General features: G+C 38.6%; 1 protein-coding gene across 6 annotated transcripts in view; it reads right to left on the reverse strand.

Annotated features, from left to right (window-relative positions):
• Positions 1-13,066, reverse strand: part of DYNC1I1 (dynein cytoplasmic 1 intermediate chain 1) — a 246,181-nt gene that overhangs the window by 130,821 nt on the left and 102,294 nt on the right. The window lies entirely within an intron of this gene.

The following is a 13,066-nucleotide window of genomic DNA, read 5'->3' on the forward strand; positions in this document are numbered from 1 at the left end:
TGAACAGACCTATCTGTTAACAAACTGTTCATCATCTTGTTATGACCCGCAGAAGCTAATTTTGCTTAATGTTACCCTCTGTAAGCTTCTCTAAAGTTATCGTATGTGCTATTCCTAGTCTGTGGATTCTCAAGCCTCCTGGTGTAGTATTTCCAATATCCACCTCTTGGTTTTCAGCTCCACCACCAAGCGTTGATTTTGTGTTTTCAGTCAGCTTTGTTTTCGTAGCATTTAGCCACTGCCCTAAAAAGGCAGGTCTTCTTTTTCCATTTTGTGACAAATGAGGGAGTATGACAGCCAAATGGCAAGGAAATGCCTTTGAGTGTTGTTTATGATTTTTCTTCTGGCATCACGTAACATCCTGGAATTGGCAAAGTCAACTTCATAAGCAGTCCCTGTTACGAGCTGTCATGCTGGTTATACTATTAGATTTAGTAATTCTCAATATAATTATTTTCCTACTAATTAAACTAGAAGTGTGCCTAAGTTTCCTAAGGAAAGTATCTGTCTTAATTGTAGAAATGGATTTTCCTTGGCCTGACTACGTGTTCCTTGGTTGTGGCAAGATAATTTTTGTGTTCATCGCCAATCTGGACCAAACACGGCCCATTCTTCTGCTAAAAATAATGCAACCCCCTTAGCAGAAAAACTACAAAGTAACCCACCAAAGACATTCAGGCAAGGATTTTTATCTCTAGTAAAAACAAGTATGATTTGATGTATAAAAAAGGCTATAGTAGTCACATAGCAAATAGGAAACTGGAATCCACCAGCAAGTCATATGAGTCTCCTAAGAAAATTGCACAATATAATAAGCTATCTGACAGCTGAATGAAAAAAAGTAAAGGGTAAGATAGATGGGTAAAATTCTATTGGTAAAAAAAAAAGAGCACTGATGTTATATTCTGTTCCAGATCTGGCTCTTCAAATTAAGATTTACTAGTAAGTGATGAAGAACGGCAAACTATTTCTGAACATAAATTCATCAAAGGAAGACTCTTCAGCCAAGGAGAGCCTATAGGCTCTACAGCCTATAGATTTAGAAAAAGTTTTTACAAAGAAAACAAACACATGACAGAAACTGTAAACAACCAAGCTATTGTGTGGTGATTATCATCAACACATGAAAAACCTGGTCATGCAACTCTATCATGACAGATCCACATTGAGCTTTCCGGATGAAGCACTGCCATGCACATTTTTCAATGTGCAACCCAACCCAACAATATGGTTGGGAAACAGATGCATGGAATAAAATGGAATAAAAATGAACATTAAGGGGGGGACCCCTTCCAGGGCCCATATTTCAGCCCCCCAACCCCATCTTTACAAAACTTGGGGGTTCTTGCAAGAAGGGTCCTCTGAAGCTACGCTGAAAGTTTGGGGGCTCGACTTCCAGGTCAAAGCGGACCCACTGCGGGAAGTGCGACGCCTTGCACTTTGGCGCGAAGATGCCGGGGGGCAAGAAATTCGCCCCCTACCATCTGGCAAGCGGCACTCCTCGGTGCAAGAGGAGATGCTGAACTGGGCGCGGGCAGGCGGCTTGTCATTGTAGCGATAGCCACCGAGAAATCGGCGGTGGTCGCTCTGACCGGCTCAGCCAAGAAGCGGGCGCCATATCTAAAACGGCAGCCGGGAGACACGGTGGAGAGACTTTGATTAAAAAAACAGCAAGTTTTTACTCACATTCCTTTATATTTTCACTAAAACAAAAACTGAGGTGTTTGACAGTCTTATTTTTATAGAAGAAAACACCTGAACTGACTATAATTTAATTACATGACTCTAAACAGAAACTTGGCTTTTTGCCAGCCTTCTTCCATCTGTGACACAGTTCAAAAACTTTTCTGTCAGTGGCTGAAACAGCAGTTTAACATCTAAGACGGAAAAACTACTGGCATGAAATATTAACAGTAATGAAGCTGATGTAAGAGTCTTCTCTCTAAGGTCAGACTTTGAACTGAACTGTTTTTATCTTTTAATAATATTCCCAAGTTGATGGACTAAGTAAGAAATGTTACCCCCCTCTCTGTGGATTACAAATCTGTTGCTGCTCAGACTCCTAGGATCAATGGGAGAGAAAAAAAGAGAAGCATTCCAGGGAATTCCTCAAAGACTCCAAACAGCTCCAGGTACAGCAAATTTCTCAGCAACGCAGAGCTTCTGCCTCTAACATAACGATATCACCAGCCATTTCACCCTCTTCAGGAATACCTGTTGCTGCAAAGTTGACACCTAAACCAAAGCCAGAAGTGACACTCAACTCTTTGCATGAGCTCTTAACTAAAACATATCAGAAGGTTACAGAAATGAAGCAAGAATTGATCCAAAATACTGCTGCCATCTCTCAAAACTCAATGACTATTTCACAAAATACAGCAGCAATAGCAGCCTTGCAAGACTCAATCACGTCCTTGACTGTTCGACAGGATAAGGTGGAGACCAAGCTTTTAAAAAATGCACAGGAGAAAAAGGATATTAAAAAGAGGGTGGACACCTTGGAAATGTCACTGGAAGCATCTCAGGAGAGAGATGAAAATCGAGATGACCAAATGGCAATGATTGAACTCACGATAAAGGAAAATTCCATTCGCATTCGTGGTTTGAAGGAAAAAATAGAAGGAAGAGATTTAAAAGGATATTTAAAAGTACTTTTGGCAGATTTTTTGCAAGAAGAGGAAGAAGTTGTTGAAGGGATGATTATAATGGCCTACAGGATTAACTCTTCTTTTGCAACTAAAAATAAAGTACCAAGAGACTGTCTAGTTCAACTCTTTTCCAGGAGTCATCATGACGTTATTCTCAGTACCCACTACAAACTTCCGCTTACAATAGAGGGTACCCCTCTGAGATTGATGAAGGAAATTCCAGGAAGACTGCTTAGAAAAAGAAAAGATTTTTCAGAGATTGTAGAACGACTGAGGCTTAACGGGATTCAATTCAGATGGGAATTCCCACAAGGCATCTCTTTTCTTTTCAAGGCTAAAAGGTTTAAAATTACAGATACCAGCAAGGCTGAACAATTCTTAAGAAGGTATGACTCAGAGCTTTTTAAACCAGCTAAACAGCCTCCTGCCAAAGAACTTACTGAAGAGGAAAAGGCCTCAGAAGCAAGCGGTGGGGCTCTGCCAACTGAACCAGCAGAGGATTCCCTGTCAGATGAAAAGTTGGCTGAGCAGCTATGAACTGATTTTAATGGGAATAGGGGGGAGGGAGGGGGGAGGGGATAAAAGATGAATAAATGTAGACACACATCTTTGGGGTTAAAAATGTAAAATTTAAAATGGGTCTAATTGAATTTTAATATGTTACAGGTATTGTCATGGAATATCAATGGTTTGAATTCTCCTAGTAAGAGGAAGAAAGTATTTTACCATTTACAAAAATCTAAAGCTAATATTGTTTGCTTACAGGAAACGCATATCTCACAGAAGGATATATTTAGATTGGAACAACCAAGGTTAGGTAAACTCTTTACGTCTTGTAATGAGAAGAAAAAAACTAATGGCATAGCTATGTATCTACCGGCGACATTAGAACCTAAAATTATCTTTCAAGATAAAGAAGGAAGAATTTTGATGGTAGAAATAACTTGTGGTTTTCCAAAGATTCTATTGGTGGGAATTTATGCGCCTAACACAAATCAAAAAATTTTTTATAATACTTTAGCTACAATTTTGGCTGAACATGCTTTAGAAAAAATGATTTGGATGGGGGACTTTAATGGGGTAATAGAACCCAAGATAGATAGGTCTGCAAAGAAAAAAAAGGGGAAATGTGAGGGCAAGCTACTGGGTATTTTTAATGCTTTAACAGATCAATGGAATATGTTTGATGTCTGGAGATTGGTTTATGGTAATAAAAAGGGATATACATTTTTTTCATCTATACATCTTACATATTCTAGAATAGATATGTTATGGCTCTCTAAAGGGTTGATAAATGTCTCAGAGAATCCAGAGATTTTACCCAGGGTATTGTCAGATCATAATGCTGTTTAAATAAGAGTTAAAATAGGAGATAGGAAAAACAAGCCTTGGGTATTAAATGAATTTTTATTAAAAATAAAAAGATAGTGGATAAACTAAAGCTAAATATACAGAATTATTTTGTTGAAAACACAGACAAGGGTACTCAGGAAGATGTAGTATGGGATGCCGGTAAAGCAGTAATTAGAGGATTGGTAATACAACAAAATACAAGATGGTTTAAAGAGAGAGAGGTACAGAAGAAAAATATTTTAGAGGAAATTAGACAAGGAGAATGACAGCTTAGAAAATTACAAGATAAAGCATTGAAACAGGAATAGCTTAACAATTTGAAAAAAATGGCAATATCAATATGCGTTTTTAATATCTGAGGAAATTGAAAATAAAATTATTTTTAATAGACAAAGATTTTTTGAACACACTAATAAACCGAGTAAAATGTTAGCATGGCAGCTTAAACATAAGGAGAAAAAATTATCAATATTAAAAATTAAAAGGGAGGGTAAGATAACAAATGATAAACAAAAAATTATGGAAACATTCGTAGAATATTATACAAATTTATACAGGAAGAATTTAGTATCAGAGAAAGAAATGGATGTATATCTCAATCAATTTGACTAGGAAAAATTATCTCAAAAAATAGGGAATCATTGGATTCTCTAATAACTAGGGAAGAACTAAACGAGGCAATAGGGAAAAGTAAATTGAATAAATCACCTGGGGTGGATGGGTTTACAGCATTTTATTATAAAACATTCCAAGAACAATTAGCCCCTTCTTTATTAGGAGTGATGAATTCCTGTATGCAAAATGGATTTATCCCTCAAACTTGGAAACAAGCAAATATAGTATTAATACCAAAAGTGAATTCAGATTTATTGGAAGTAAAAACTATAGACCTATTTCATTATTGAATAATGATTACAAATTATTTGTTGTGATTTTAGCAACTAGATTAAAAAAATATTAAACCAAATTATACATGAAGATCAAGCAGTATTTTTACCTGGAAGATTGATTAGCCAAAATGTAAGAGTGGTAATAGATCTCTTAGAATATGCTGAACAAACTACAACTCCGGTAGTTATGATATTTTTGGATGCTGAAAAAGCATTTGACAATGTGAATTAGAAATTTATGAAAAAAATATTAGACTGTATGGGTTTTGGAGTAAATTTTAAGACAGCTATAGGAAATGTATATACTTATCAGACGGCTAGTTTGTTGATAAATGGAATATTATCATCACAATTTGAAATTCAAAGGGGAACAAGACAAGGTTGTCCTCTTTCCCCTTTATTGTTTATTTTAGTATTAGAAGCTCTATTACAAAAGATTAGAAAATCTACTGAATTAATTGGATTCCGAATTGGGAGAAATCACTACAAAATTAAAGCATATGCAGATGACCTTGTATGTTTCTTGGCGGATCCTACTGAGCAAATTGATAATTGGAATAGAATTTTGGAGGTTTATGGAAAGCTTGCAGGTTTTAAAATAAATAAAAATAAAAATAAGCTATTAGTTAAAAATATGACTTTCTCACAACAACAACTATTAACCAAAAAGACAGGGTTTAATATTGAACACAAAGTAAAATATTTGGGCATATGTTTATCACCGAATAATCTTAATTTATTTCAGAATAATTATATTAAACAATGGCAACAGATAGTAACAGATCTTAAAAACTGGGGGAAAATACCGTTATCACTATGGGGTAGAATATCAGTTATTAAAATGATGGTATTGCCTAAGATTTTTTTTTATTTCAAAACCTACCAATTTTGAAAGGAGCACAGATATTCAAAACTTGGAAGAAAGATATTTTAATTTTTTATGGGGTACGGAAAGACACAGGATAGCATATAATAATTTAGTTGAATTAAAAGAAACAGGAGGCTTGGGGTTACCAGATTTGAGGATGTACTATCAAGCAGCTTGCTTCACCTGGCTAAAAAACTGGATTCTATTAGAGAATCCTAAAATATTAGAATTAGAGGGGTTTAATTTACACTTTGGGTGGCACGCATATTTATGGTATGAAAAGGAGAAGGTAAACAAAGATTTTAATTCCCATATTATTAGAGGTGGTTTACTTCAAACTTGGAAGAAATACAAAGGTTTTTTGGAATGTAAAACCCCTGGCTGGATTAACCCTGTAGAAGCTTTTATGAAGAGAGGTGTACAACTAAATCTGGATATCGATATTTATAGAGAAATTACGGAATGTAAAGAAGGGGTCTGGATGTTGAAGAGTAGAGAAGAGCTAAAAATTAATGACTGGTTTATGTATTATAAATTAAGGTATATATTTAATAAAGATAATCGGAGGGGATTTAATCAAAATAAATCTAAACTAGAAATTATATTAACTAAGGGAAATAAAGGACTGATAGGAAGAATCTATAAGTTATTAATTGAAGTGAATTTAAAACAAGAAAGGATGAAACCAATGATGTTGAAATGGATGAAGGAGTTAGGTTATAATACTGATTTAGAAATATGGGAAAACTTGTGGAAGAGGGAATACAAATTTACAATTACTAATGAAATAAGAGAAAACTTATATAAGATGTTTTATAGATGGTATACAACCCCGGAACTACTAAGTAAAATGAACAAAGATGATATGGGTTTATGTTGGAAGTGTGGAACCAAAAAAGGCACGTTTATGCATGTATGGTGGTTTTGTAAAAAAATTAAGATATTTTGGAGATTAATATTAAAGGAAACTAATAATTTGATTAATATAAAAATTAAAAAAGATCCTGGTTTTTGTCTATTGGGAATTCTTAAAGACAATATGGATAGATCTGACAGAGTTATATGTCAATACAGTTTTGCGACAGCAAGAATTATAATAGCAAAAAACTGGAAGCAAGTAAATAAACCTTCAATTAAGGACTGGAGAGAGAAAATGTGGATGTATATGCATATGGCCAAACTTACAGATTCTTTACATGGTAAAGACATGGAAGAGTTTAAAAAAACATGGCTAAAGGCCATTTTTTGATAAGCTGGAGAAAATGAATTTTACAAGCATAGTTAATGAATTATAGTTAATGTAATGTTTTTTATAATAATAATAGTATAAGTAATTTTAAATACTGTCAAAACACTTCTCCAGAAGTCTATTGGTGGTGGGATACACTGTTAAGGTGGGTGGTGGGTATTAGAGCACTGTGTATTTTACAATTTAGGTTATAGGGTGTAATTTTGATGATTGTATAAGTGCTCTTTTTGTATTTCTGTATTTTTTATGCTTTTTACTTTTTTCTTGTTTGTTTTCTTTTTTATGATTTGTATAACTTGTTTTGTTCTTTTTTTCTTATTATAAAAATAATAAAAATTTATATATATAAAAAAAGAAAGTTTGGGGGCTCTACCCTCAAAAATGCCCCCTGGAGCCGCGGAATGGCGCAAATGTGGTTTTTATGGCTTTATTCAGCTGAATTTCCCCCCAAACTCAAATCTCACGCCAAATTCCACGGATCCGAAGCGGGGGAGTTCGGACTTCGGCATTTCCCGGATCAAAACAGGCCGGATATTCCGGATCCGAATTTTACTGAATTTTTTTCAACAGCCCTACTAGTCTGTCCCCTTGTCATAAAACAAAATGTTCCATGCCTACATAATCCCCAAGGTATGGCCTCCCATCATTTCTTTGTTGACATGGTCCATTATTTCCTTTGTCTGGATAGAAGAGAGACATCGTTACAGTCACCTTAGGGGTCCTCTGGCTCTTTCTGTGATATGATTCCATCCCCTTGCACTCACACCCAGTCTATCATAAGGGAAGTTAATAGGGTCAAGGGGTGGAACCTCTGTGCTCAGGACAGAACTAAGTTGTCAAAAGACAGGGTAAAGGGCCAAAGGGTGAAGGCAATATCAAATACTAATTCATCTTGGATACACAGCTTTCTATCTCTCTGGCTAAGGAGATATCAGGGCAAGGAAGCAGAGAAAGGCAGCAAAAAGCAGCTGCATTGTTTAGAAAAGCTGCTTTTCAGGCACAGAAAAGCTTCTATTGAAAATTAAAATTAAAACTGGCTTCTAGAAAGATCTTATAGGCACAGCAACAAATTCCTTTGCCTTAGAAAGCACTAGCCAGTTAAAAATAGCCTCTCTCTTATTGTTCTAGATAAGATTCCTCTGTTGCTACAGGCTGGTGCATGCAAGGAAGCCACCATGTGGAAGTAAGGTTGCCAACCTCCAGGTACTAGCTGGAGATCTCCGGCTATTACAATTGATCTCCAGGCGATAGAGATCAGTTCACCTGGAGAAAATTGCCATTTTGGCAATTGGACTGTATGGCATTGAAGTCCCTCCCCTCCCCAAACCCCATCCTCCTCAGGCTCCACCCCAAAAACCTCCCGCCGGTGGTGAAGAGGGACCTGGCAACCCTATCTGGAAGCCATTTTAAGCTATTCCACATGGCAGCTTCCTTTCCAAGAAGACCAAACCTGGCATGAATAACCTTCTGAATAATTGGCGTTGTCTGAAGGAACACAGCCTAGGGATAACAGCATATTTACTGACAGGAAAGCATCTTACTGAGATCATTCAAAAGACAGTGTATTCATTGAGTTTCTTTCCCCCTCTAAGCCTACTCCTTTATACACAAGTCTCAAACAGTGCCCACATTTCCTAGAGCGATAGAGACACTTTATATTCATGGATATCTCATCAGAGAAAAACCACAAAACCTTCTCTTGCACTCTGGTTGCTGCTTTGTTGCGTGACTTTGAGATCCTCATTCCTTTTGTATGAGTCAAGTCCAAAAGAAATACTTCCAGACTCCAGCGCAAAATGTTAGCAACCAAACACACATTCATGGCCTACAAAAGCAGTTATATAAGCTTAAAGGCCTGTCCGGTGCTTGATCTCTACAATGAGACGTGCCAAAAGAAAGCTTGTCTGGGAGTCATGGCCCCACTCTGGCATCTTTCACCCTCTAAATGAAATGCATGTGGGCTGTCTGTGGGTCCTGAGTGATAAGACAAGAGCATTCTACACATGTTCAAAAACATCCTGGTCATGAATGTTTGACATATTTCACAGTTAGATCCTGGCACTGGAAACATGTCACAAATCCAGTTCCAAGCAGAGCTTTAAAACATTTGAAATCTGAAGTAGGGAGCTGGTAGTGACTTTGGCCTTTTATGCAGGGACGTTTCCCCGCGGTCACCCCCCGCCAACTGCTTTGGGGCTTCCTTTTGATTATACATGCTTTTCCCACCTGTCAGAGGTTGCCTCGCTCTCCCCACACGTTTTGCCCCATATTTTCCAGATGCTGTTTTAGCCAGAATCTGGAAAATGTGGGCAAAACACTTGGGGAGAGTGAGTGACAGGTGGAAAAAGCATGCATAATCAAAAGGAAGCCCCAAAGCAGTCAATGGGGGTGACTGCAGGGAAATGTCCCTGCATAAAAGGTTTTTGAGAACCACTACTACTACTACTTTTGTAATCAACTCACAGCTGATACACGGCGACCGCATAGGGTTTTCAAGGCAAGAGATGTTCAGAGGTGGTTTGCCATTGCCTGCCTCCATCTCATGACCCTGGTATTCCTTAGAGGTCCACCATCCAGATGCTGGCCAAGAGTATGTGACCGGCTCAAGGTCACCCAGCAAGTTTCCATGGCAGAATGGAGATCTGAACCTGGGTTTCCCAGACCCTAATCCAACACCTTAACCACTACACCACACTAGCTCTCCACTACTACTACTTCCTTTTATTATGCCAATTACATCGTTGTTACTACTTTCTTATATTCCTTCTGCAACTCTAGTGATTATTTTTATTAAAAAGTATTTAGAGTTGGGTGGCAGAAAAATGTCCCGTCTCTTTAATAGAGAGACTTAATGCATGGAAATATGCAGCTGAAGCTTTTCATGGAATGGAGGAAAATAACATCATTGGGTATTTGCAGCAGATTGAACGGGGATTAAGGGGACAGCTAGAGGGACCAGTTTAAAAGCTGGCAACCCATATTTAGGGTCCTTAAAGTCTAAGGAAGGGCAAGGGATGGAATCCACCGTAGCTTGGCAATCAAGCTCAGCAGAATAAATATCTCTCTCTTTCTCTCCCTCTTTCACACCAACACACATATACAAACCCCTCTTCTGAGGTGGTAAAGTGGATCAGGTGAGATAGCTGCTGAAGATCAGAGGGAGATCTCTTTGGGACAGCAAGACCCCGAAGAGCTTGGCTCAGGTTCGCAAACAAAACAAAGGTTCAAAGTAACTTGATTTCCTATACATTTAGAATGTTTTGTTTTATCTTGTTTTGGTTAACAGGGTTCAATCTGAGACCTGGAAAGCAGGGAACTCAATTCTGATTCTGCAAAGAAGACCACCTATGAATTTGGAACTCTTTTTGGCACCAAGATTGAAAAGAAATGGCTCACTGCAAGATCTGTTTTTCATTACAAAATGGATCATTCAACAAATTGCTGATTTGATATAAATATACATACAAACATACATTTCTGAAACAATATAAACAGTTTTGTTAAAAAGCAAAATCTGCCTCTCTCTTGGGAGAAAGTCCCCGAACGTATCCTGGTGATGAAAAGGGGAAAATGTTACACTATCTTCCAAGGCGTTCCAAAGAAGCCATCAATACATGCCCCCTCCACATACATTTTGCCTTCAGAAGAATCCTTCGAGATAGATTAAGGTGAGAAAGGCTGTCGGCCACTCAGGATCATAGAATCATAGAGTCATCTAGTCCAACCCCCAAGAATGTTTCGCAGCTCAACCTTCAATCCACTGCACTACATTTTGAGCTCAGATCCGTCTGCTTCAAAAGTTACTGCCTATCTGGTTGCACTCACACAAACAGGGTGTAATTCACAGATACATGAAGCAGAAGTCTATTTTCATTGCTTTTATTCCCACATCTTACATCCCATGCAAAATCAGAATACAGCCATGTGACATTTTATGCTGAACAGGCAATTCGTAGTTTAAATCCCCTTCTCCCAAGAGGGAGAAAGACCAGACCTCCATCTAGCCTATCATGTATGCCAAATCAGTCCACTAAGGCTGTCTTCATGACAGCCCTACAATCCCCTTACATAACTAAAGAGCTCGCTCAGAAGGGGGATTTGTCTATATTTTGATTTTTAAAACCCACTTTTCTCCCTGATGTGGACCCAAAGAGGCTTATGTATGTACGTATCTATTTGCTATCAAGTCATAACTAACTCATGTTGACCCCAGCAAGGGGCTTTCAAGGCAAGTGAGAAGCAGGGGTGGTTTGCCATTGCCTTCCTCTGCAGAGCCTGCCTTGGTGGTCTCCTATCCAAGTACTGGCCCTGCTTAGCTTCTGAGATCTGATGAGATGGGTAATACATACCATTCTACAACCCTCCACCAAAAAGGCTTACAACGTTGTTTTTCCTTCTAGGGATTTCAACCTGGGCCTCTCATATCCTAGTCTGACATTCTAACCACTACATCACACGGGCTTTTTATATGTGTAATCACCTCATAGCACATCACTACACATGCAGCAGGGCAAGGTGACAGAATCCCGATACGGTAGAGTGCACCATGCTATTTAGACAGCTGACAGGGAATGACATTTAAAAACGTCCCTATAAGGGGAAAAAAGCTAGTTCTATTAAACAAGAAGGGAAATAGCCCCTAGTACTGTCCTGAACATATGAAGGTGCCTTTATACTGAATCAGAGCTTTGGTCCATCAAAGTCAGTATTGTCTACTCAGACTGGCAGCGGCTCTCCAGGGTCTCAGGCGGAGGTCTTTCACATCACCTACTTGACTAGTCCCTTTAACTGGAGATGCCGGGGATTGAACCTGGGACCTTCTGCATGCCAAGCAGATGCTCTACCACTGAGCCACAGCCCCCTCCCCAAGATTAAAGCAACAGTTTGTACAATTTTTCAAATAGTGCCATAACAGAAAGACTGTATTGCCATTTCAAACTGTTGCAAACAGAAGACTACCTTTGGATTTACACAAAGTTCTAGCCTAAGTTCTAAAGCAGTCCTTCCATGAAAAGGGGACATTTCTGCATATGTATGGCCACTTTCAGACCTAACTCACTGAACATGTTTTAATCATGCTACATGCACACAGTCTGTGGAAGACAGAGTCGAGTATAAATGTAATAACCAAACGTAATACTATCTTGCTTTGAGTTGTGATTAAAACTAAAGTTAGGTGCAATGCATTTGCTGCATAGATTAACTGGTTTTGCACATTTTATTCTCTTTTACTGCACCAAAGAGGGCATTCACAAAGAGAATATTGTGAATCACTGGGCCTTGCTCTCTGTCTTGTTAGTTTTCCCTGTGCAAACTTGGACTGCAAACTTTAGTCATTTTGTCAATTAGATGAGTCAACTATAAACTGACTAAACAGTCTGCCTCAATTAATTTGGCAACCCATTTTAAACTTTTTAAAAACTGTATGCACTTATAAAAACTGCCATTGGCAGGTACACATCCTGTACTTTCACACAGGAGGAAATGCCTCTTCAGACAGGCTGCCCACAGTGACATAAGAACGCACGAGCAGCCATGGACTGTATCAGGACAGTGGTCCATCAAGGCCACCATCCAATTTCATGCAGGGGCCAAGCACATGCCCCGAGAAGACCTACAAGCAGGGCACAGGGTCCAAACCCTCCCTTGATGTTACCGTCTGAACATGGAGGTTCCATTAAAACCGTTGATGGACCTAGAGTTGCCAACCTCCAGGAAGGGCCTAGCATTCTCCTCAAATTACAACAGATATCCCAATGACAAAGATCCCCTGGAGGAAACTTTGGCAAGCTTTGGCAAGTGGCCTCTGTGGACTTTCGTCCCTGCTTAGCTCCCACCCCTTCCCAAACTCCATCATCTGCAGGCACTGCCTCCAAATCTCCAGGAATTTCTGAATTGGCATCCATAGATGGACCTATCCTCCAGGAATTTGTCCCATCCCCTTTTAAAGTCAAGTAGCCTAGTGACCATCGTAAGAACATAAGAAAAGCCATGCTGGATCAGACCAAGGCCCATCAAGTCCAGCAGTCTTTTCACACAGGGGCCAACCAGGTGCCTC

Source organism: Euleptes europaea, chromosome 11, assembly GCF_029931775.1.
Source record: "Euleptes europaea isolate rEulEur1 chromosome 11, rEulEur1.hap1, whole genome shotgun sequence".
NCBI classification, from domain to species: domain Eukaryota; kingdom Metazoa; phylum Chordata; class Lepidosauria; order Squamata; family Sphaerodactylidae; genus Euleptes; species Euleptes europaea.